At 38.5% G+C, this 21,149-nt stretch overlaps 1 long non-coding RNA gene and 1 pseudogene across 1 annotated transcript in view; both read left to right on the top strand.

Moving 5' to 3' along the window:
• The first annotated feature begins 244 nt into the window (after positions 1-244).
• Positions 245-21,149, top strand: part of LOC117803764 — a 69,793-nt gene continuing 48,888 nt past the window's right edge. The window contains exon 1 of the long non-coding RNA XR_004627833.1: positions 245-306. This is a non-coding gene — a long non-coding RNA (uncharacterized LOC117803764). The remainder of the gene's footprint in view (positions 307-21,149) is intronic.
• Positions 6,288-6,387, top strand: LOC117803940 (annotated as a pseudogene).

Genomic DNA, 21,149 nt, shown 5'->3' with positions numbered 1-21,149 from the left:
ACAAATTGCTCCAGTGTTTTTCTTCAGAAGTATATAAAACTCTTTCACAAAAACATCATTTGAGTTTCAAGTTTGTAATTAGGAGTTATAAAGGGATAACAGAACAAGGAACTGGAGAGAAGGATAGCAGGGAAAGAAAGAGAGAAGAGCCAACAAAACAAAACAACTTAGCGGTGAAGGAAGTTACTCAGCAGTTTACTACCCAGGAAGCTAGCACACACAGTGTTCCTCAAACTGAGACTGCATTTTACAGCTGCACAGGGGGGAGTGCAGCCCGTGACTGGAAGTACCCAGCGGCAGACCAAGGTGGGGTCAATAATTCTCACCTTTAAGCCTCAGGAAGGACTAACTCTCAGCCCTCTAATGTGAAACTGTGAGACGTCTCTTCCTGATCGTGACCTTCTATTAACTGAGCTACCTAAATACTGAAATTTAAAACAGAGGATCCTTGACTAATCTTCTCTGTCTCCTCTCCTAACTCCACAGACAATCCCTTTAACTGTTTACCTGTTTCCTGTAGTAGTTACTTCTCTAAATGCTATTATCTCTAAGTAATAGTCTTATGCAGCCAGTTCTAGGTTTTCCAATTTTTGGTATTATCTATTGACATACTACTCTGTTGATATTATAGAGGTTATCTGTTGACATATTGATAAATGATACCATAAATATATTATCTATTGACATCCTACTCTGTTGATATATATAGATATCATTTTTTTGTTAATATGGAGAAAAAGGAGGACCTCAGAGGTCCCTGGTAACACCTTGAGAACCACAACTCTAGTTCTTTGATAAGTTCTCCTTTTCAATTCTACTAGTCTCCCTTTTTGGAATTTTCATTAGTTATTTGTTGGATCTCATGTATTGATATGCTGTAACTGAATTTTCTACCTCTAATTTACAACTCTTAGTCTTTTTATAATACTTTCTAGGATATTTTTTTCAATTTGAATTTCTACTGATCCATTGATTTTTGAGCATGTGGAAAAAATTTTCAAAGAGGTGTTTCTTGTTTCCTGATAATTATTAGCAAACTATTCTCTTTTCTTCTTTTTCTTTCTTCTTTTTAATGGATAAAATTTTTTGGCCAAACATTCTAAGGATACTAGGAGAGTTTTTTAAAAAATTCTTTTCTATTCCCTGTATTATTTCTGTTCCTTTGAGTCATCTTTATTTTTTTATTTATTTATTTTTTTAGAACGAGGCAACAGAAAGCTGATTGAGAGGCCTGGGTATGTGGGTGCAACTTGTCAATTATCAGACTTACTTATGAGATGACTGGACAAATGTCAATCATTTCACCACAGACACTTAAATGCCTGAATGGGGTGGACTTCCTTTGGAGGGCATTGTCATCTTTGCAGAAGAGTGTTCACTCCTGGCCCAGAGTGGAAGTACTGTACATGGGCTGCCCAAACCCTGAGATGGTCCAGAGATCTGGGGGGATGATCAGCAACCTTTCTGGCTGTATTGTGAGTCTGTGCTACCTAGTGCCGCCTTTGTCCCCTTCATCAGTTCCCACTCCTCACCTGTTTCCTATTTTCTTGAAATTTCTCTACATCCCATGTTGGCAAGTGTTCTTACTCCATCATTTTTACTGGAAGTGCATGTTCTCAGTCTGATATCTTTAAGCAGAGCCCTCCTTTCTTTTACTTTTATATTTACAATTGCTGTGATGATACTTTGAATTTACTTGTTTTCACAGCACCTTCACATTTGTTACTTTATTTTATTCCTATAATGCTTTCCAGAAGAAAGTGCAAACAATAGTAATTTTCATGTCTAATCTCTGGATGATAAAATGCAAGAAAAGTATCTTTTTTTTTCAATATGAGATATGATTTTATTCTATCAAGTTCTCCATTTTTAAACATATTTATTTTTTTATTTTAATTCCAGTATAATTAACATACAGTGTTACATTGGTTTCAGGTGTACAATACAGTGATTCAACAGTTCTATGCATTTCTCAGGGCTCATCATGGTCTAAGTGTGCTCTTAATCCCCATCACCTACTTTGCCCATCCCCACATCCACTTGCCCTCCGGCAACCATCAGTCTGTTCTCTGTATCTAACGGTCTGTTTTTTGGTTTGTCTTTTTTTTTCTTTGTTTTGTTTCTTAAATTCCACATATGAGTGAAATCATATATTTGTCTTTCTCTGACTTATTTCACTTAACAGTATACCCTCTAGATTCATCCATGTCATTGGAAATGGCAAGATTTCATTCTTTTTTATGGCTGAGTCATATTCTAGTGTGTGTGTGTACACGCCACATCTTCTTTATCCATTCACCTATTGATGGAACACTTGGGCTGCTTCCATAATTTGGCTATTGTAAATAATGTTGCAATAAACACAGAGATGCACATATTCTTTTAAATTAATGTTTTTGTATTATTTGGGTAAATACTAGGTAGTGCAATTTACTGGATCATAGGTGAATTCCATTTTTAATTTTTTGAACAACCTTCTTACTGTTTTCCACAGTGGTTGCAGCACTTTGCATGGCGACCAACAGGGCACCAGAGTTCCTCTATCTCCACATTCTTACCGACACTTGTTGTTTCTTATGTTTTTTATTTTACCTATTCTGACAGCTGTGGGGTGATAGCTCATTGTAGCTTTGACTTGCATTTCCCTGATGATGAGTGATGTTGAGCATATTTTCATGTGTCTGTTGAACATCTGTATGTCTTCTTTGGAGAATGTCTGTTCATGTCTTCTGCCCATTTTTAAATTGTATTATTTTTTTGGGAGGGGTATGTAGTTACATAAATTCTTTATATATTTTGGATGCTAACCTCTTATCAGATTTGTCATTAAAAAATATCTCCTCCCATTCAGTAGTTTGCCATTTTGTTTGTTGTTTCCTTTGCTGTGCAGAAGCTTTTTAGTTTGAGGTAGTCCCAGTAGTTTATTTTTGCTTTTGTTTCCCTTGCCTCAGGAGACATACCCAGAAAAATGTTGCTACAGCCAATGTCAGAGACATTACTGCCTGTGTTCCCTTCTAAGACTTTCATGGTTGCAGTTCTCACATTTAGATATGTCATCCATTTTGAGGTGTTTTTTTGTATATGGTGGAACAAAGTGGTTCAGTTTCATTCTTTTGCATGTAGCTGTCTGGTTTCCCCAACACCATTTGTTGAAGAGACCATTTCTCCCATTGCATATTCTTGCTTCTTTTGTCAAAGATTACTTGACCATATAATCATGGGTTTATTTCTGGGCTCTCTATTCTGTTCAATTGATCTATGAGTCTATTTTCAGGCCAGTACCATACTGTTTTTATTACTTTGGCTTTATAGTTTATCTTGGAATCTGAGATGGCGATATTTCCAGTTTTGTTCTTCTTTTACAAGATTGCTGTGGCTATTTGTGGTCTTTTGTGTTTCCACACAAATTTTAGCATTATTTATTCTAGTTCTGTGAAAAATGCTACTGGTATTTTGATAGGGATTGCACTGAATTTGTAGATTGCCTTGGCTAGTATGGACATTTTAACAATATTTGTTCTCACAATCCATGAGTAGGGGATATCTTTCCATTTGTTTGTGTCATCTTTAATTTCTTTCATCAATATAGTTCTTTAGTTTTGTAGTTTCACAGTACAAGTCTTTCACCTCCTTAAGTTTATTCCTAAGTATTTTATTATTTTTGGTGAAATTGTAAATGGGATTGTTTTCTTAATTTCTCTTTCTGTTGCTTCATTATTAGTATATAAAGTGCAATGGTTTTCTGTATATTGATTTTCTGTCCTTTGACCTTACTGAATTCATTTATCAGTTCTAGTAGTTTTTTGGTGAAGACTTTAGGGTTTACTATATATAGTATCCTGTTATCCTCAAATAATGAAAGTTTCAGTTCTTCCTTACCAATTTCAAAAGACTACCCTGAATTAGCCCTTAATGGGTTAAAATGAAACAATCATTTAATCTACTCACAAATCTTCAACCTCAACAGAACTTAATAAAGACAGCTCATCTCTTCTCCACACAGTGTTAGCTGGGACAGCTCAACTAAAGCTGAAGGGTCTCCTTCCAAGTTGGCATACTCACATGACCGGCAAGTTGGTACTAGCTGGAGGCTCCTGTCAACTGTGGGGGCTTGTGCTTCCTCATAGCATAGTGGTTGGGTTCTCAGAGAAAGAGACAGGTAGTGCAACCCACCAAACTATCACAGCAACACCTCTGCTATAATAGTCTGCTATATTTCTCATATAGGCTAGAGTCTGTTGGTCAGAAAATTACAGACATCAGATTCAAGGGAAAGTGCACCTGTTCATTGGAGGAGTGCTAGGTAATTCTGGAGCCATGTTTTGAAACTGCAAATGTGGTGCTGGTTGAATTCGCATTTTTCTCATTCTGAGTGCAGATGAGCATCTTTTCACAAATCTAAAGGTTATTTATATTGCCTATTCTGAACTGTCTGTTCACCCCTTTGCCTATTTTTTCATATTTTTTCTTATTTCAAGGATATTTTTATGTAAAAGGAAGGTAAGCCTTTCCTTTGTGAGTTACAAGTGATTTTTCCCAGTTTATCACTTGTCTTTTATATTTGTTTATAATATTTTACCTCATGCAGAAGTCATTTTTTTAATGTGGTTGAGTTTTATACTCTTGTTGCATGGTTTATGGATCTGAATCTATAATTAAAAAGGCCTTCCTCCTTTATAGGAGTTTGCTCAAATTTTTTTATTGTATTTTATTGTCTTATTTTTTACATTTAAACACTATTCATTTGGAATAATTTGTCTTGATAGATGCTTGAGGTATGTTCATTTTTTCAGAATGAACTGGATAGGGGCACCTGGGTGGCTCAGCTGGTTAAGCATCTGCCTGGCTCAGGTCATGAGCCCTGGGACCTGGTCAAGCCCTGACTCTGGCTCCCTGCTCAGTAGGGAGTCTGCTTCTCCCTCTGCCCCTCCCCCTGCTCACGCGCGCGCTCTCTCTCTCTCTCTCAAGTCCTTTTAATATCTGAATCTCTAATTGCTTTTTACTTTCCTAAAAGCTTAGTGGTTGATATTTCAGCCCAATGTTACACTGTAACATGACAGTGAACATTATTTAATTTTTCCTGATGTCAACGGAATATTTCTTGGGTTTCCCATAAAACACGCTACTGGCTCAGTGCTTTTTTTTCAGGATTGCTAATGATGATCATAGTCTGTTTCTCCTTCAATCCTGCAAATGATGACTTAACAGTTTATAATATTGAATGTTATACTTGCTTTATAAAATGTACTTAGGGACTCCTTTTTTTTTTCCCTATGATCTAAAACAATTTAAATAACGTTGGAATTATATGTTCTCTAAAGATTTTGTGGAATTCCCCTGGGAAAACATTTGAAAGAACAAAAGCAACTTTTGCACATTTTCCATTTCTTCTTTGGAAATCTATCAGCTAAGGTTTTCTTTTTTTTTATCTTTTTGATGAATTTTGGTAAGTTATATTTTTCAAAATATATTTTAGTCAGATTTTCAAAATTATTTGTATAAAACTTTAATGATTCCTTTTATTTCCTCTTGTTCTGTGAATGTACCTCAACATTTGTGGCCTGACAATTTTATAAGCTCATTTCCATGACCTGAAAGGTTAAATTATTCCTATTTTTATTTCCAGTTTTTGAAGGAAAATTTTCCATTAAAATATTATTCTCCTGGGCTTTATTTAATTCTTGCCATAACACTCTGCATGATAGATTTATCCAGATAATAATTCTATCCTCTTATGAATATTAAAGTCTAATTTAACTGGACTTAAATGAAATTCTTTCCTAGAAAGGCATCTTGGTGCTTATGTACTGAGTATTTTAACTATTCGGATAAGGTAACAAGCTCCTCATAATCCTTCCTTGAGAGTGCATAAGACATAGCTCATGTTATAAACAATACTTTAAGAAATTTTAAAGAATTTTATTTTACTTGAAAGACTACCAATAAAAGATCATGAATTCAACCAACTTACAAATTATCTGCTTGAATGGAAGGTCTTAGTCCATTAATTAAACATTCCATGAAATTTGGGATTTCGTATTAATCACTTAGATTTAAAATTTCAGTGTTTTGTTCATATGCTTCAATAAAGATATTGCTTTTCCACTAAGCTTATATTTCTTAGGGGGCAATCATAATATTTATTTGAAATATTTATTTTCATTTGTATAGGGAAGAGAGAATATGTCTCCCCACTTTAAGAACACAGAGGCAGCATGAGTTACTTCTTCCTTCTTCAGTCTTTTAACACTCGGCTACTTGTTTAAAAAAAAAAATGTGGCAGATGCGTGCTCATTCGGTAGCACATATACTAACACTGGGATGATTCAGAGAAGATTAGCATGGCCCCTGCGTGAGGATGACTCCCCAAAAATGCAGCAGTTTAGAAAACGGGGGCGCTGGGAGGCTTAACTGTTTTTCTCTGGGACACATAGTTATTAACAGCTGAGCTGAGTCTAGAGGCCAGGTTTCTCAACTTCCTCCCCCTTAGATCTTACAGTTTAGTAGTGGAGACAAATATGTGAGGTGAATACAAGGAAGTGGTAATGAAAACTTGAACAGGGCTGGGAAGGCTGAGCAAGCTTTGCAGCTTTGCAGGAGAATGGAAGGCTCCCCACCAGAGGGGCCCACCAGAGCAAAGACCAAGAGGCAGAGTACCCAGGAGCAATGACCCAGGACTCATCCAGAAGCTGGATAACATTGTGCTAGGTAAAATAAGCCAGCGCAGAAAGACAAGCGTTGAATGATCTCATTTATATGAGGAATCTAAAATAGTCAAATTCATGGAGGCAGACAGTAGAATGGCTGTTGCCAGGGGCGAAAGAAATGAGAAGATATTGGTCAAAGAGTACAAAGCTTCAGTTATGCAAGATGGAAGAGTACTGGAGATATAATGTACAGCATAGTCACCAGAGTTAACAATACTGTATTATACACTTGAAATTTGCTAAGATGGTAGATCTTGAATTAAATCACACCCTCCCTCCCAACATGCAGAATGGTTACTATGTAGAGGTAATGGATAAGTTATTTAGCTTGATTGTGGTGATCTTTTCACAATGCATACTTACATCAAGGCATTGGCTCAGTTGGTAGACCATGGGACTTTTGATCTCAGGGTTGTGAGTTCAAGCCCCACGTTGAATGCAGAGCTTCCTTAAAAAAAATCAAGTTGTACACTTAAAATATTTTTAATTTTTATATGTCAAAGATATCTCAATAAGGTTTAAAAAGGAAGAAATTAGGTAGTAGGTATGGCTGGAGAAGAGGACATGTGCCTGGAGCAGGAAGAAAAACAAAGAAAAGAGATAGGGCAGAGATCATGACAGTTGTTTTTTAAGTAGGCTCTGTGCCCAGCATGAAGTCCAATGCAGGGCTTGAACTCAAGACCCTGAGGTCAAGACTTGAGCTGATATCAAGAGTTGGATGCTTAACCAACTGAGCCACTCAGGTACCCCAAAGAAATGGAATTTTTTCTCCATGTGATAGGAAGCTTTAGACACATCCCTCTCGGGGGATGAGCTAGAGGACTGAATCTCAGGGAGTAGAAGAAAACTAACCGTATATACTTTATAGCACTTGAAGTTTTTTTTTTTTTATCATGTGCATTTATTACTTTTTAGAGAGAAAAAAATCCAAACAAAAATTAGTCATTAAAACCAATACCATAAAGAAAGTTATCTGAGCAGGCATCCCCAACAAAGGAAAAAGAAGGATCCTGTGTTTCTCAGTGAAGACAAACTCCAGTTAAAATGTTCATACTTTTTCAACTTAGAGGCTGCCCTAAAAGTGTTTCAGAGAAGCAGTTTAAGTCTGAGACCCTCTGGGCTAGTTCTTCTTCTGTGTAAGGCACAGATGGACGAAGAAGCAAGTGAGCTCAGGGAAAAACCTCTCTGAGACCTGGAACAATCAATATGACTTGATAATTCCCTACTGGGCAATAATTCAGACTCCAGAGAGTGGAGAGAGAGACACTCAGTATCCATGATGCCAAATAATAAAGACAAAAACACCTGTTAGAAAGAGTCAGTGGGGGAGAAAAGTTTAGAAGAGAATATTGAACCCACCTACTAAGAATGTCACATTTCTTGCATTGTTGTGTATAAAGTCAGCGAGTAAGCCCGTTGAGAAGGATTTACCCAAAGTGGGTGGAAAGGTTCTGTGTCCAGGATGCTTACAACGAAACACACATATCCCAAATCTAACTGATAATAGAGATTTTGTGATTTTTCATCTATGTGTAATGGACAGACTGGATTTTAATTACGTCTGAGTTCTCATGATGCTTCTGTGAAAAAGATCTCAAGGCAAAGTGAAATAAGCCATTTCTACATACAACTATTGCGAAAATATGAAGATGGCCCTTCGGTACTGAAGGATTAGTTCAGTTGATACCAGTCGTCAATTAAGTAAGAGATTTTACCTTAAAAACCAGCTAGCACTCATTTTTGTGGAGTTTTTTTCCCCATAGCATTTACTGTCTTTTAAGAGTTCAGCAAGATGCCAGCCTGTTCCTCGTGTTAATCCTTTCAAGCATTTGAGATGTTGCCACAGCATATGCTGATATTATAAAATCATTAAGCAACAGATTTTCAATAATTAATTCCTAGGAAGGAAGGAGGAAGGAAGGAAGGAAAGAAGAAAAGGAAAGGAAAGGAAAAAATGGAGGGAAAGAGAAAGAATGAACAAATCGACCACGAATCCTAGAGAATGTCCTCTGTTTTTATTTTTTTGTTTGTTTCTTCTTTTATCTTCCCATCCTGGTAACATTTGTACAAAGCGGTAATACATTTTAAAGGTTATTATGTCTTCATATCACCTTATAATAATAACTCTTTATAAAGGCTTCCATTTCAATTTAGGATTATAAAGGTCAGATCAATATCCACAGCAGCAAAATGACAGAGGTGCCTTTTTCAAAAGAACCAGGAACTACTTCTTTAGTGCACTGGCTTAAATTTTCAGAGCATACTGATCTGGGATAAAAAGCAATGACAGGAATCAGTATGGATTTTCTCCACATTTTGTGGAAGACGCAGAAATGATGAAAAGTCAGCGATTATTTTAGCTTCATTGTTAAATTTTCTGTGGTCTGGTTGTTAAGTAGCTCATAGTGATTGTTTTCTTCATCACCCAATCAAAGCAAGAAGCAGAGGAAATACTTTTTAAATGCTCCTTTGGAAGAATATATTGAAAAGAAGAAGCTAATGGAAAACTAAGCGGGACTAAATACAACCTATAATCGTTAGCTATAGATGTCCTGATGGCCAGGTTAGTGAGGTTCCTCATTAGATTTTACCCCCCAAATTGATATCTTTCCCATCAAACTATGGAAACCTGAAAATGTAGTTTATAAATGCTGGGGGTAAAGTTTGTTTTTGTTTTGTTTTGCATTTAAATTTAAGTAGTCAGGTAGTCATACTTAAATACTGACTGGCTCTTTTGAATGCACAAATAAGACAATATTATAATGTTGTCAAGGATGTGGAGTAAGGGGAACCCTCTTACACTGTTGGTGGGAATGCAAGCTGGTATGACCACTCTGGAAAACATTATAGAGGTTCCTCAAGATGTTAAAAATAGAGCTACCCCATGACCCAGCAATTGCACTACTAGATATTTACCCTAAAGATACAGATGTAGTGAAAAGTAGGGGCATATGCACCCCAATATTCATAGCAACAATGTCCACAATAGCCAAACTGTGGAAGGAGCTGAGATGCCCTTCAACAGATGAATAGATAGAGAAGATGTGGTCCATATATACAATGGAATATTATTCAGCCATCAGAAAGGATGAATACCCACCATCTGCATCGACATGGATGAACTGGAGGGGATTATGCTAAGTGAAGTAAGTCAAGCAGAGAAAGACAATTATCTTATGATTTCACTCATATGTGGAACATAAGTAATAGCACAGAGGAACATAGGGAAAGGAAGGGAAATCTGAAGGGGGAGAAATCAGAGAGGGAGATGAACCATGAGAGACTATGGACCCCGGGAAACAAACTGAGGGTTTCAAAAGGGCAGGGGGGTGGGGGGAGGAGTAACAGGGTGATGGGTATTAAGGAAGGCACGTGTTGCGTTGAGCACTGGTTGTTACACGTAACTAATGAATCATTGAACACTACATCAAAACTAATGATGTACTATACAGTGGCTAACCGAACATAAAAAAAAGACAATATTATATTTAAATGTTAATTTCATCCTCTGAACTATGTCATTTTTATGAATAATTCTTTCCCCTCATTTTTAGGAGTTTAGGGGTTTGCCCCAAGACTTATGTTCATAACTTTTCCCATTTATCAATAATTTACATTATTTAAAATTATTTGTATCTCTTTGGAGAATCTGACCAAATCTTATGGTTATTCTTATTCAATAGTGGCAAAAGTTGAAATATTTTTCCCAAGAGGTTTGTAATTAATTTCATGAGTGTTTCCAGCTCACTTCCCTGGATCTCAGTAACCTCATCCATAAAATAAAAAGATTTGGATGGATGATTTTTAAGGATAATTCTACTCCTAAAATTTCTTTCTTACATTTATATAGTTTAAATGGACTATTTTTCTTCTCTTTAACTTGGTGGTCTACTTTAATCAGCACCTGAAGCAAGATTTCCTTTCAACATTTATGATGTTTTGCTATCGAATTTCCTGTAATTATATTCCCACATTTCATTTCTCTTTGATTTAGATATAATTGGCATATAACACTACATTCGTCTTAGATGTACAACGCAGTAATTTGATATGTATGTATATTGCAAAATGATCACCATAATACATCATTAACATCCATCACCATACATACTTTTCTGTGGGTGATGAGGACTTTTAAGATCTACTCTCTTAACAACTTTAAAATATACTATACAGTATTATTAGCTATAGTCCCACATTTTAAATGACATTATATATTTCCATCTCTTTGGCCACAGACGATATTTCCTTTTAATGATCGATTAAACCACTGGTGAATTTTAAGGATTCAAAGTTTCTCTCTCCCTCTCTCTCTCTCCCTCTCTCCTCACTGAGGAAGGCTTATTCACTCAGTTCTAACATCTACAAAAAGAAGAACCATCTCTGCTTCAGAAGGTCCAAAGGACAGTAGCTCAAGTGTCAACAGTGATGTAGAGATGACGGTCACATTAACACGAACAACAAAGTTTAGGAATTTGTGCGGAAAGATGATTTGTGAGTGGTTAGATTTGGTAATCTGTTTAAGGTTCAATAACTAAAGTTGATAATCACAGGAAGAGTACACAAGTGGTGAGCACAACCCTTCAAAAATAATAATGTGATATTGAGCAGGAACCTCATTACACTAAGTTAATTCCATTTAGCGCACCCCTCTCTAGTTCCCATTTCCACAGCCTCAGCCCTCAGGGACCTTTTTCGTACCCAATATGAAGCCAATTATATTAGAAGCAGGAGGCAATACTGAAGCCCAAATGTAGGGAAATGAGGAGGAAGAATTACATTACACAACACAGACTAATACTTTACTTCCAAAATGTGACGTGACAAATGCTGTAGACTGTCCCCCAATATGTGTTCTCCCTTGACTTCATGGTAATTGAGATAAATTACCAAAAATGCAAACCTCCATTTTCTTTCTGGGCAAATGGTTTAGGACATCAAAACTGCATTTCCCAGCCTCCCTTGTGGTTTGGGGTGGTCATATGCTTATGATGATGTTTTGGTTGATGCTATGTAAGTGGAAGTTTCCTCTGACAGCTTCTCTAATACTCCTGATGCGTGAGCTCAGGCACACCTGCTGCTGTGCTTCATCCCTTCCTCCTTTCTGCTTCCTGGAACACAGATGTGATGTCTGTACCTGACGACAAGGGCACACACACATGAAGGTAACCTGGTGAGCTGGGATAAGGCTGAGTCCCTGAGCAATGGGGACACAATGGATCAATGCTGTCTTATCAACCCTGCATTGCACACCTCGGAACTTTACACGAAAGAAATATTCTATCTCGTTTAAGCCATCGGTATTCCAGGACACTAACGTAGTGAAATCCAATCTCAACAAATATGGGTGGCAAGTCAAAATATAATGGAATTTTATAAAAGGCTTATATAAAGCTGGCGTGACAGATCCAAAACCAGGCTCTGAAAGAAACTAGAAAAATTTCTAAGTTGTTCCTAATCTTCATGATTGAGAGCCAGAAGCTCAATTGTCATCCCACAAACCGTCCCTGTGGTCTTAATTGGGGGCATAATCCTGTTCTGGATGACTGTACGTCTGACTTAATGTATTAATTCCTATGAACTTCTGGGGACTCTGCAGAATATCCTGAAAGCTAAGACTAATGCCCTAGAGCTGCCAAAATAAATAATTCTAATCAAAATAAACTTATTCATAGCTACCTCAGAAACTATTTCTTTTCCAGGTGATTCTATTTATGAATAAAACACCTATGAAAGACTGCTCCTCCTGGATATGGTGGTAAAGATTTGAGTAATGTATTTGATCAAATCATTCCAATTCAGTGTTCCACTGACTAAATGTTAGCAGTAGATGTTCTGCTGTACCTAGAGAGGGTAAAAATTCAGATGGTGCTGGAATTTTCCAAAACTTCTGTATCGGTTTGGATCTGTCCAACTCTTACCATTGGACATTGTTTTCCCTTTTGTAAATGGATCAGAGATCTCCATTATTTATATAGATTTCCTTTATTCACCCAAGCAACTGACAAAACAAAAATAGTTTACAAACATTTAGTCTCTCTTCCTTGCAACTCCCTATTGTCATCTCTCAGGTTGATAGTAAAAGGAAGCTTCCTTGAATATTTCAGGATATCTTTTCTTCTAGTTTTTTGTTCCTGCATGTTGCCTGTATAAATCACACTTTGTACACTTACATGCAACTAATCAAGACGCTTTCTTATATCTCATTTTAAGTAACACCACCTCATTTCTGGCCTTGTAGTCACTAACTGTAGTATTTTTTTCATTTTTATGTAACATACTAATAGCACTGTCCATTTCTAGTTTCAATAACTTGCCTTTACTTGGCATTAATTTATTATTTGGCTGCACTATGTACCATAGCTAGTGGGAATGCAAAATGGTGCAGCCACTGGGGAAAACAATTTCGTAGTTCCTCAGAAATTTAAACATGGAGCACCATATGACCAAACAATCCCACTTCTAGGTGTTAACCAAGAGAAATGAAATCATGTCCACACAATCCCATACGTGAATGGTTATAGCTGCAGTATTCATAGTAGCCAAAAAGTGGAAACAACTGAAATTTCCATCAACTGATAAACATTGTACATTGTGTATTCATACAGTGGAACACTATTTAGCCATAGAAAAGAATGAAATACTGACACAGGCTACAACATAGATGAACACAGAAAACATCATGCTTAGTAAAAGAAGCCAGATACAAAAGGTCATGTGTTGTGATTCTATTTTTATGAAATGTCCAGAAGAGGCAAATCTATAGCAACATAAAATAGATTAGTGGTTGCCAGGGGCTCAGGAAGGAAGGAGAATGTGAATTTACAGAAACAGAATTTCTCTTTAGGGTTGTGATAATGTTCTGGTTTTAGATAGTGGTGATGTTTATACAGCTTTGTAAATGTATTAAAAACCACTGAATTATAAATTTAAAAAAATAAACAAATATATATTATATATATAAACTTTCCATCCCACTAACTGGAGACATTCAATCTGAGAAGGCTATGAGATGAGGGATTGGAAAAGAAAAATAATCTGATGGATATGGTATCATGTCATCCCAAGCAGAAAGAGAAGGAAATCTTGCCAGTTTCTTTTCTCTTTCTTCTCAAGTCTGGTTCTTCCTGAAGCTGCAGTGGGAAGGAGGAAGCAGTATGTGTGTGGCAAGTATGAGTGTCGGTGACAATCCCTGGTTACACCCAGATCTGTCATTGGAGCAGAAAAATTCAGGATAATCACTCCAGGCTGGTTAGTGAGAGTTATAGAAGGTGACCGGAAGAGGAAGAGGGTTGGTATTTGCTAGCTGGTATTAATAATGTACTAAGGCTCACCCGACAGGTTAACCCATACACATCTCGTCCCACTCTACCCAAACAAAAGCTTGCTACCCAGTCAAAACCATTCCATGTGGGTCCCTCTTGTTCTGATGACCCCTACAGCCACACCCCTTGAGCTAGATCTGCACATGCCCTTCGGTTTTATGCTTTGAGGTTCTAGGACAAGAGACCTTAATTTCCTGCCAGCCAAGCAGGGCTGACAGGCATGATTCCAGAGGGCAACCAGTGGCAGGCTGCACTTTGGAGCAATAGCCCTCTCCCTTGCATCGGATAAACATAATGGCCTTGCAGGAGAAATGGAGAACTGTGCTGTGGAGCCTTGGACCAGCAGTCAGCGGACTGCGCTCAGTGCCCAGCTGCAGCCGCCACCAGGAGATGTCCATGTCTAGCCCTGCTGTCAGCTGGATGCCTGGGCCAGACCATCACCTCTGTCACTACTGCTGCCACTCCCACTCCCTGAACAATGGGCTGGAAATCTTCCAGCCCACTTGCTAGTTGCCCCCAATGCCACATCTGTGGACATGCTGAGCTCTTTCTATTTAGGCAGTGACGTGGGAGCAACCTCTTTCCTCCTCTCCACTTTGCAGATCCAGGGCAGAGTGGACTGTGTCCATCCTGCAGTTCACAGCTTGGCAACCCGGCCTCCGAGACAAGTAGTCTGAATCCTGCCTCCCTTGGGCAATTTACATGACTGACCTTTTTGAACCTCTGATCCCTTTTGTGTAAAATGATAATAATAATACCTAATTCGAGAAGTTGTTTGGGTCAAAGGAAGACAACTACTGCAGAGTTTCTGGCACGGTGCTGGTTCACTGTCTATTTACGGTAAATGTTGCCGTTATTATTGATGTTCTTGTTTGTATTTTTAAATACAGGGTCTTGAAGACGAAGGCAGGCAAACCCACTAAAAATCCGTTCTTGAAAGAATCAATTTGTAGAGTGACCAAAATTTGTAGACTGCAGTTTTTATCAGTTTTAATAAAAATAGTCGATTTTGATTGCATATAATCAAATATATTCTTTTGTATATTGGTTAAACTAAACTTGGCAGGCCACCTGATAAAATAATCCTAATTGAATGTTAAAATGGTAGCAAATCCCCAATTCACTGAAAATACCAATATGAGCCACTTTTTCCATCAACAGTTTTGGCATTCAACATGTGACTATTTTTCGAAAATTTAAGCACATTTAGTATTATTTTGCCAATTCCTCAAATGACATGTCAACCTTAATTTACATTTTCAGCAAGTGATTTTTAGTTTCACTAATTTAAATTTTAAAACACAGATAATTCTAAGTTTAATTAAAATTGATTTACAATTAGGATTAAGTTGAATTTTCATTAAATTAAAATTTTAAATTTTAAATTTAATTTAAAGATCATATGAAATAAATCAGAATTAGCCAAGAGTCCTAAAAGAAATAAAATGCTGACATTTTGGTTTCTAACAAGAATTTCAGAAACAGAAAGTTGGGTAGCAGTTTGCAGAAAGTTTCAATTTAAAAATATGAAACTTCTCGAATCAACAGGAAGAAAGCAAGGATATTTAGAAGGGAACATATTAATGGATTGGATGATTTGTGATTAATGTGATATTTAAATTGATATTTAATCATGGTGTAAATTTATAAAGGAAAAATAAGAAAACTAGTTAGAAATCTGAAGAATATTCAAATTTAGATGCTAAAATGTTAGCAAACTGAAAATTATATTTTAAATTTTTTAAAATTTTAATTCCTGTGTCCTTAACATATAGTGTTACATTAGCTTCAGGTATACAATATAGTAATTCAACAAGATGTTTAAAATTTTGAAACAAAAATCAGTATAAACTGAAATTTTTCCACTTGAAATGCTAAATATTAACTGTGTTCAGAAAATCATAACTATATTTGGACATTTTTCTAAAGGTTATTAAGCCATCCCTGGGGCACCTGGGTGGCTCAGCTGGTTGAGTGTCTGACTCTTGATTTCAGCTCAGGTCATGATCTCAGGGTCAGGAGATCAAGGCACACAGTCTGCTTGAGATTCCCTCTTCCTCTCCCTCTGCCCTTCTCCATGCTTGTGCTCTCTCTCTTTCTCCTTCTCCCCCTCCCCTCCAAAAATGTTGTTAAACCATTCCTTTTAAAACTGTTACTTTTCAGCATAATCATCTAGGACCCCTGTAAGGAAAGGAAAATCAGTGATTTAAATGTCTTTAAATTCTGCCTCCTTCTGAATGAAAGCTTCCTGAGGGTCCTCCAGAGGCTGCTGGACTATAATTAGACCCACTCTCCCAGGCACCTGATGGAATGCCTCTTTGTGTGCCTTGTCTCTGCCACATTGCCCCAGGGACAGGAATTCCTCTGGAATTCCTCCTCCACTTCCAGGAAATCAGCCTGTCATTAGGAAGGAAGCCGCTGGAGCTGAGCCTGGTTGTGGCCATCACTCCCCAGCCGCTAGCTGAGAAATACGGAAAGAACTGAGTTGCCAAATGATCAAACTGACAAGGAACCAAATTTACTGATTTACCAAAAAATAATAAAATCAATAAAATTAAATAAATTGATTTTTTCACGTTTATTTTTTATTTTTTTAAAGGTTTTATTTATTTATTTGAGAGAGAGGGAGCATGAGCAGAGGCAGAGGGAGAAGAAGACTCCCCATTGGGCCAGAGCCGGAAGTGAGACTCCACGTGGAGCTCAATGTGGGGCTCCAGGTGGGGCTTGAGCCTCGGAGATCGCGACCTGAGCCCAAGGCAGATGCTTAACCATCTGAGTCCCCCAGGTGCACCTGATTTTACCACGTTTAAAAGCAACGGCTTAATAACTTTTAGAAAAATGTGCAGATAGTTACTAATGACTTAAATATACTTTTCTGAACATAGTGCAGTGTCCTTCCCATGACAGAGTTCTGTGTAGTGAGCAGGCCTGTCCTATAGATTCCAGACATCTAAGAGTGAAAGGCAGAAGCTGAAACACAAAAATCAGAATCACAGAACCCCTAGCAAGGGAGGCGCGTGATTGGAGCAACTAGAAAGGTGTGACAGGAGTCGAGAATAGAAGGAGGCAAAAGGCAGTGACCAGAAGCTAAACCAGGTCAGTGAAACAGGATGAAATTGGAGTTTGCATGAACTTTAGGACTGGGTGTGCAAATACCCAGCAGGAGGGGTTTTTTTGCAGAGGTTTGGCTTGGTTTAAAGATAGGTGAGTAACAAACTGAGGGCTTCAGAGGGGAGGGGGTGGGGGAATGGGATAGGCTGGTGATGGGTAGTAAGGAGGGCACGTATTGCAGGGTGCACTGGGTGTTATACGCAACTAATGAATCATGGAACACTACATCAGAAACCAGGGATATATTGTATGGTGACTAACATAATTAAAAAACATTACTATTAAAAAAAATAAATAAAGATAGGTGAGTAGAATGCATGTGTTTTCTGTGGCCCAGCAGTGAGATTTTCCCTCCATTCATTCACACAGCTGCCTGGCAGTCCTACAGGGATCTCATTTCCCCTTTATTGAGTGCCTTTGAGGTTCACCTAGAGGAGGGGTAACAGAAGCATGCACTCTGGGATCTGGAATCAGAATGGTCTGGGAATCTCCAGAGGCATTTCCTGTCCGTGAAACTTTGCAAAATTTACCTAACTTCTCCCATGGTAGGCATCTGAAATCCAGAGATAATTATACCAACTTTATAGAGTTACTGAGATGAGTATGCAAAATCAGATATGCAAAGTGCTAGGAACAATGCTTGTTAAGTAGCAGATGCTTAATAAAAATGGTAGCAACCCTCTTGCCTATAAAAACCGCCCCCCCTCCCTGGGATGACTTGCTATCTTACCCTTGGTGTATCTGAACTGGCCACAATGCCTTTAAGAAACCTGATCTCAGACTAAGACGTGAAACACTGGGGTTGACTTATACACGTTGTACATGATTGAGTGCTTGTGGTTTGCTGCCTTATCTGAGTCATTGGCACTTATGTATTCTACCACTGACTTTCTTACACACAGATAAGATTAAGCCTTAACAGTTCCTTACTTCTTCAGACAACATAAAACTGGCTTATGGGTCATTTCTTATAATTGCTCCAATGTTACTGAGGTCTTATGATTTATAGTTACTAACAATGGCAAATTCTTATAGTTGGGAGCACATTAAAAAAAAAAATCGCTGCCAAGCACCCAGGCAGCTGATTCTGCTAAGGCAGTTGAATTTCTCAAACATACAGTGCCAGAGATGAGACCTTTGACGAAACCATTATGAATTTAACAGCTACTCTGATAGGAGACTGTAAAGAATTAGTCTCCAAAAAATTCTCTGGAAGTTTCTTTCCCTTGTGTCTTTTCAGCCTTTGATTTCGGTATTTAGTTATGATTTCTAACCTAGAAACAGGGACTCCTTGGGAAAGCTCCTCAGTCCTTATTCCGTGTGTGTGATTGTTTCCCTGCAACAGCAACATCCTAGGCCCTGGCATGCCCAAGGCAAACCGTGTTGAGTAATGTGTACCAAAGGCTGTGATCATGACACTCCTCTCAGAGTAATGTGGTTCCTCAATGTAAACACTACACGAGAGATTTCCCAATATCTAGGACCTCCATGAAGTGAGTCTAGAGAACGGTGAAACTACTGGGAACATCTGCTTAGAGAACGAAGGGATCACAATGCTTACTCTTTCAGAATACAGAGAACCTAGACATGGGTGTTTTTGAGATGCCATGTGCAAACTGTTAAGGGTGAAGACTTTTCCTGTGGGTAAAAAAAAAAAAAAAAAAGTGGAGCTAGAGAGAGGGCCTTCCCACCAGGGATTGGGGAGTCAGGAGCCAGGACAGAGAACAGCAGCACGTGACCAACATTTTCCTACTCCATACTTCTGTGCGTGCTTCCCTGTCCCAGCCCCTGCTCTTGTTGTTTCCTGCACCATCCTCTGGGGAGGACTGGGTTTCCTCAATCTGAACATTAACGCAGAGGAGAAAGAAGCAGTAGGGCTGCTCTTTGGGCTGCTTTCATTTTCAAAGGTAAAGGGAACATCATTTCCTGAATACATGAATACTTTTGAGATTATTTCTATGGAACAGGCTTCCAAAATAGATTGGAACTCCTGGTTAACATGAGATGGTCTAAATACCATTTTCCCAAGGGAGAATGCAGGAACATCGAAGCTCCCTTTGCTTACGTCCTCACACTCACAGCAAAAGCAACCATTCCAATAGTTAAGTTCAGAAATATGATAGTAACTCAAACATTCAGTCTTGGTTTTGTTTTGTTTTTTTTTCTTTTTCTTTCTTTTTTTCTTTTCGGAATAAATGTGAAGCCATAAGGCGACGATAAGAAAAGGATCTGTTGGAAAATTCAACAGCACTTACTGAATACTGATGATACTCTGTGAGTATTCAGTACTTTGTATGTAATCGCAAAGTGCTTGCTTTTAGATATCATGACATAAATGTGTCATGCTTTTCAGTTAGCCTAACAGATTAGAGAGGCATTTCCAAATTAAAGATGTAAAAATGACAATTCGTAAGAAACACTGTTAGGCCACACTGTATCTCCTTGGCGGTTGTTAGGTTGATACTCCTGCTTCAGACTTGCATAATGTCAAGGGCTCCAGGAGTAGGGAACCCGGGGCCTCCGTTTCTGAGCACTCATCCATAATGCCCTCCCCAGTCAGCAGAGCCACGCCCCCGACTCCGCATAAAAGTTCTTTTGCGTACTTCCTGCTAATTGACTGACAGCTAAATAAGATTTAGACCCTGAAAGCCACAGAGGCAGGGAGCTATTTTAGCACACATTGCTCAGGACCGAAAGTATCACTGGGTGTCCTATTTTCGTACCTAGAAGTTGAATAAAAGAAGGTCAGGATCTAGATATACAAGCATTAAAAAAAAGTGATCCCTTAAGTTGTTTGCTTAGTTTCTAATGCACGTTAATCTCCCTCTGTTTCATCTGTGGGTGTGGGAGGTCTTTGCCCAGAGCCGACAAGCCGCGCTTTGTGCAAGCCGCCCTGCGGTGTCAGCAATGAGGGTGGCGTTCTGCCTCACTGGCCTGGCTGGCTAGGCGGCTCTGGGGCGCAGTCAGGACTGGCTTCTGTTCCGATCAGGCCACCTCGCAGCCTTGCTATTGGCCTGCAAAGCAACTTTCTGCTGCCATGGGACAAGCCTGTGTCCTGTTGGCTGGCTGGTACCTGGTGTCGGGAATCCTCCACTGACTCTCCAATTCAGTCATCATCAGACCACTTCTACTATCTGACATGGCAGGCAGCTGTGGACACCTCAGCACATTCCAGGAGAAAAAGAATAAGTATGAAAGGTCATAAGGGATTTTTTTGTATAGCTCTCAAACCCATCTGCTGAAGGCCATAGTATTTGCACACAGTCAGGGAGAAGAGAGATAAAGAGTAAATCACCTTCCCCTTAGAATAGGAGGGAAATTATGTGCTGTGTTGCAGAGATAATTAAGAAAGCAGCCAGGCCTCTTGTCAGCTGATGCTTTTTGAAATAGAGAATTTCCAAAACCAGAGTGTTCCTGATGGCAAGATTAGGTTCTCCTTGCACTCCCTTGCATTCTTGATGTGTCATATTTCCTGGGTAAGGCCTGGGGCACACTCCAAAGCTGAAGCTTGCCTCAGGATACTTTACCATATCCTGCCTTCCCTCTTCCCGTTCTCTCCAGACTTCGGAAAGAGAAGGATTCAGTTTCATTTTTTTTTTCATTCATTGCCACCTATAGGAGATAACAATTTATTTGAGGCAGTCATCTCTTCCGCCTTTAAATCAATAGAAGTTGAAAGTGAAGCAGATATAAGGCAGAGACAAATTCATCTCAGCCCTGAATGTCTTCCATGGAATAACCCAGGGAAGTGCTAATCTGGGTCCGAAGAAAAAAAATAATCCATTTTACAGCAAGGTGATTGTACCTAAAGAATGTTCTTCTGACATAATATTTAGACTCTACCCTGAGTCTTAATTTGTTCTTTCTCTAGCCAGCTGTTAGCTGGTCAGCTTTAGGCACTGGGCCTGGCACGCTGACCCTTCTCTGAGAGGAAGATTCCTCCTATCCCTCCTGAGTTTCTGGGAAGAAGAAGAAAGGAGTGCTCTCATGCCGTCCTGTGTATGCT

This window comes from Ailuropoda melanoleuca, chromosome 9, assembly GCF_002007445.2.
Source record: "Ailuropoda melanoleuca isolate Jingjing chromosome 9, ASM200744v2, whole genome shotgun sequence".
NCBI lineage: Eukaryota > Metazoa > Chordata > Mammalia > Carnivora > Ursidae > Ailuropoda > Ailuropoda melanoleuca.
Note: the sequence above shows the minus strand (reverse complement) of the source record. Positions and strands in the feature narration are given on the sequence as shown.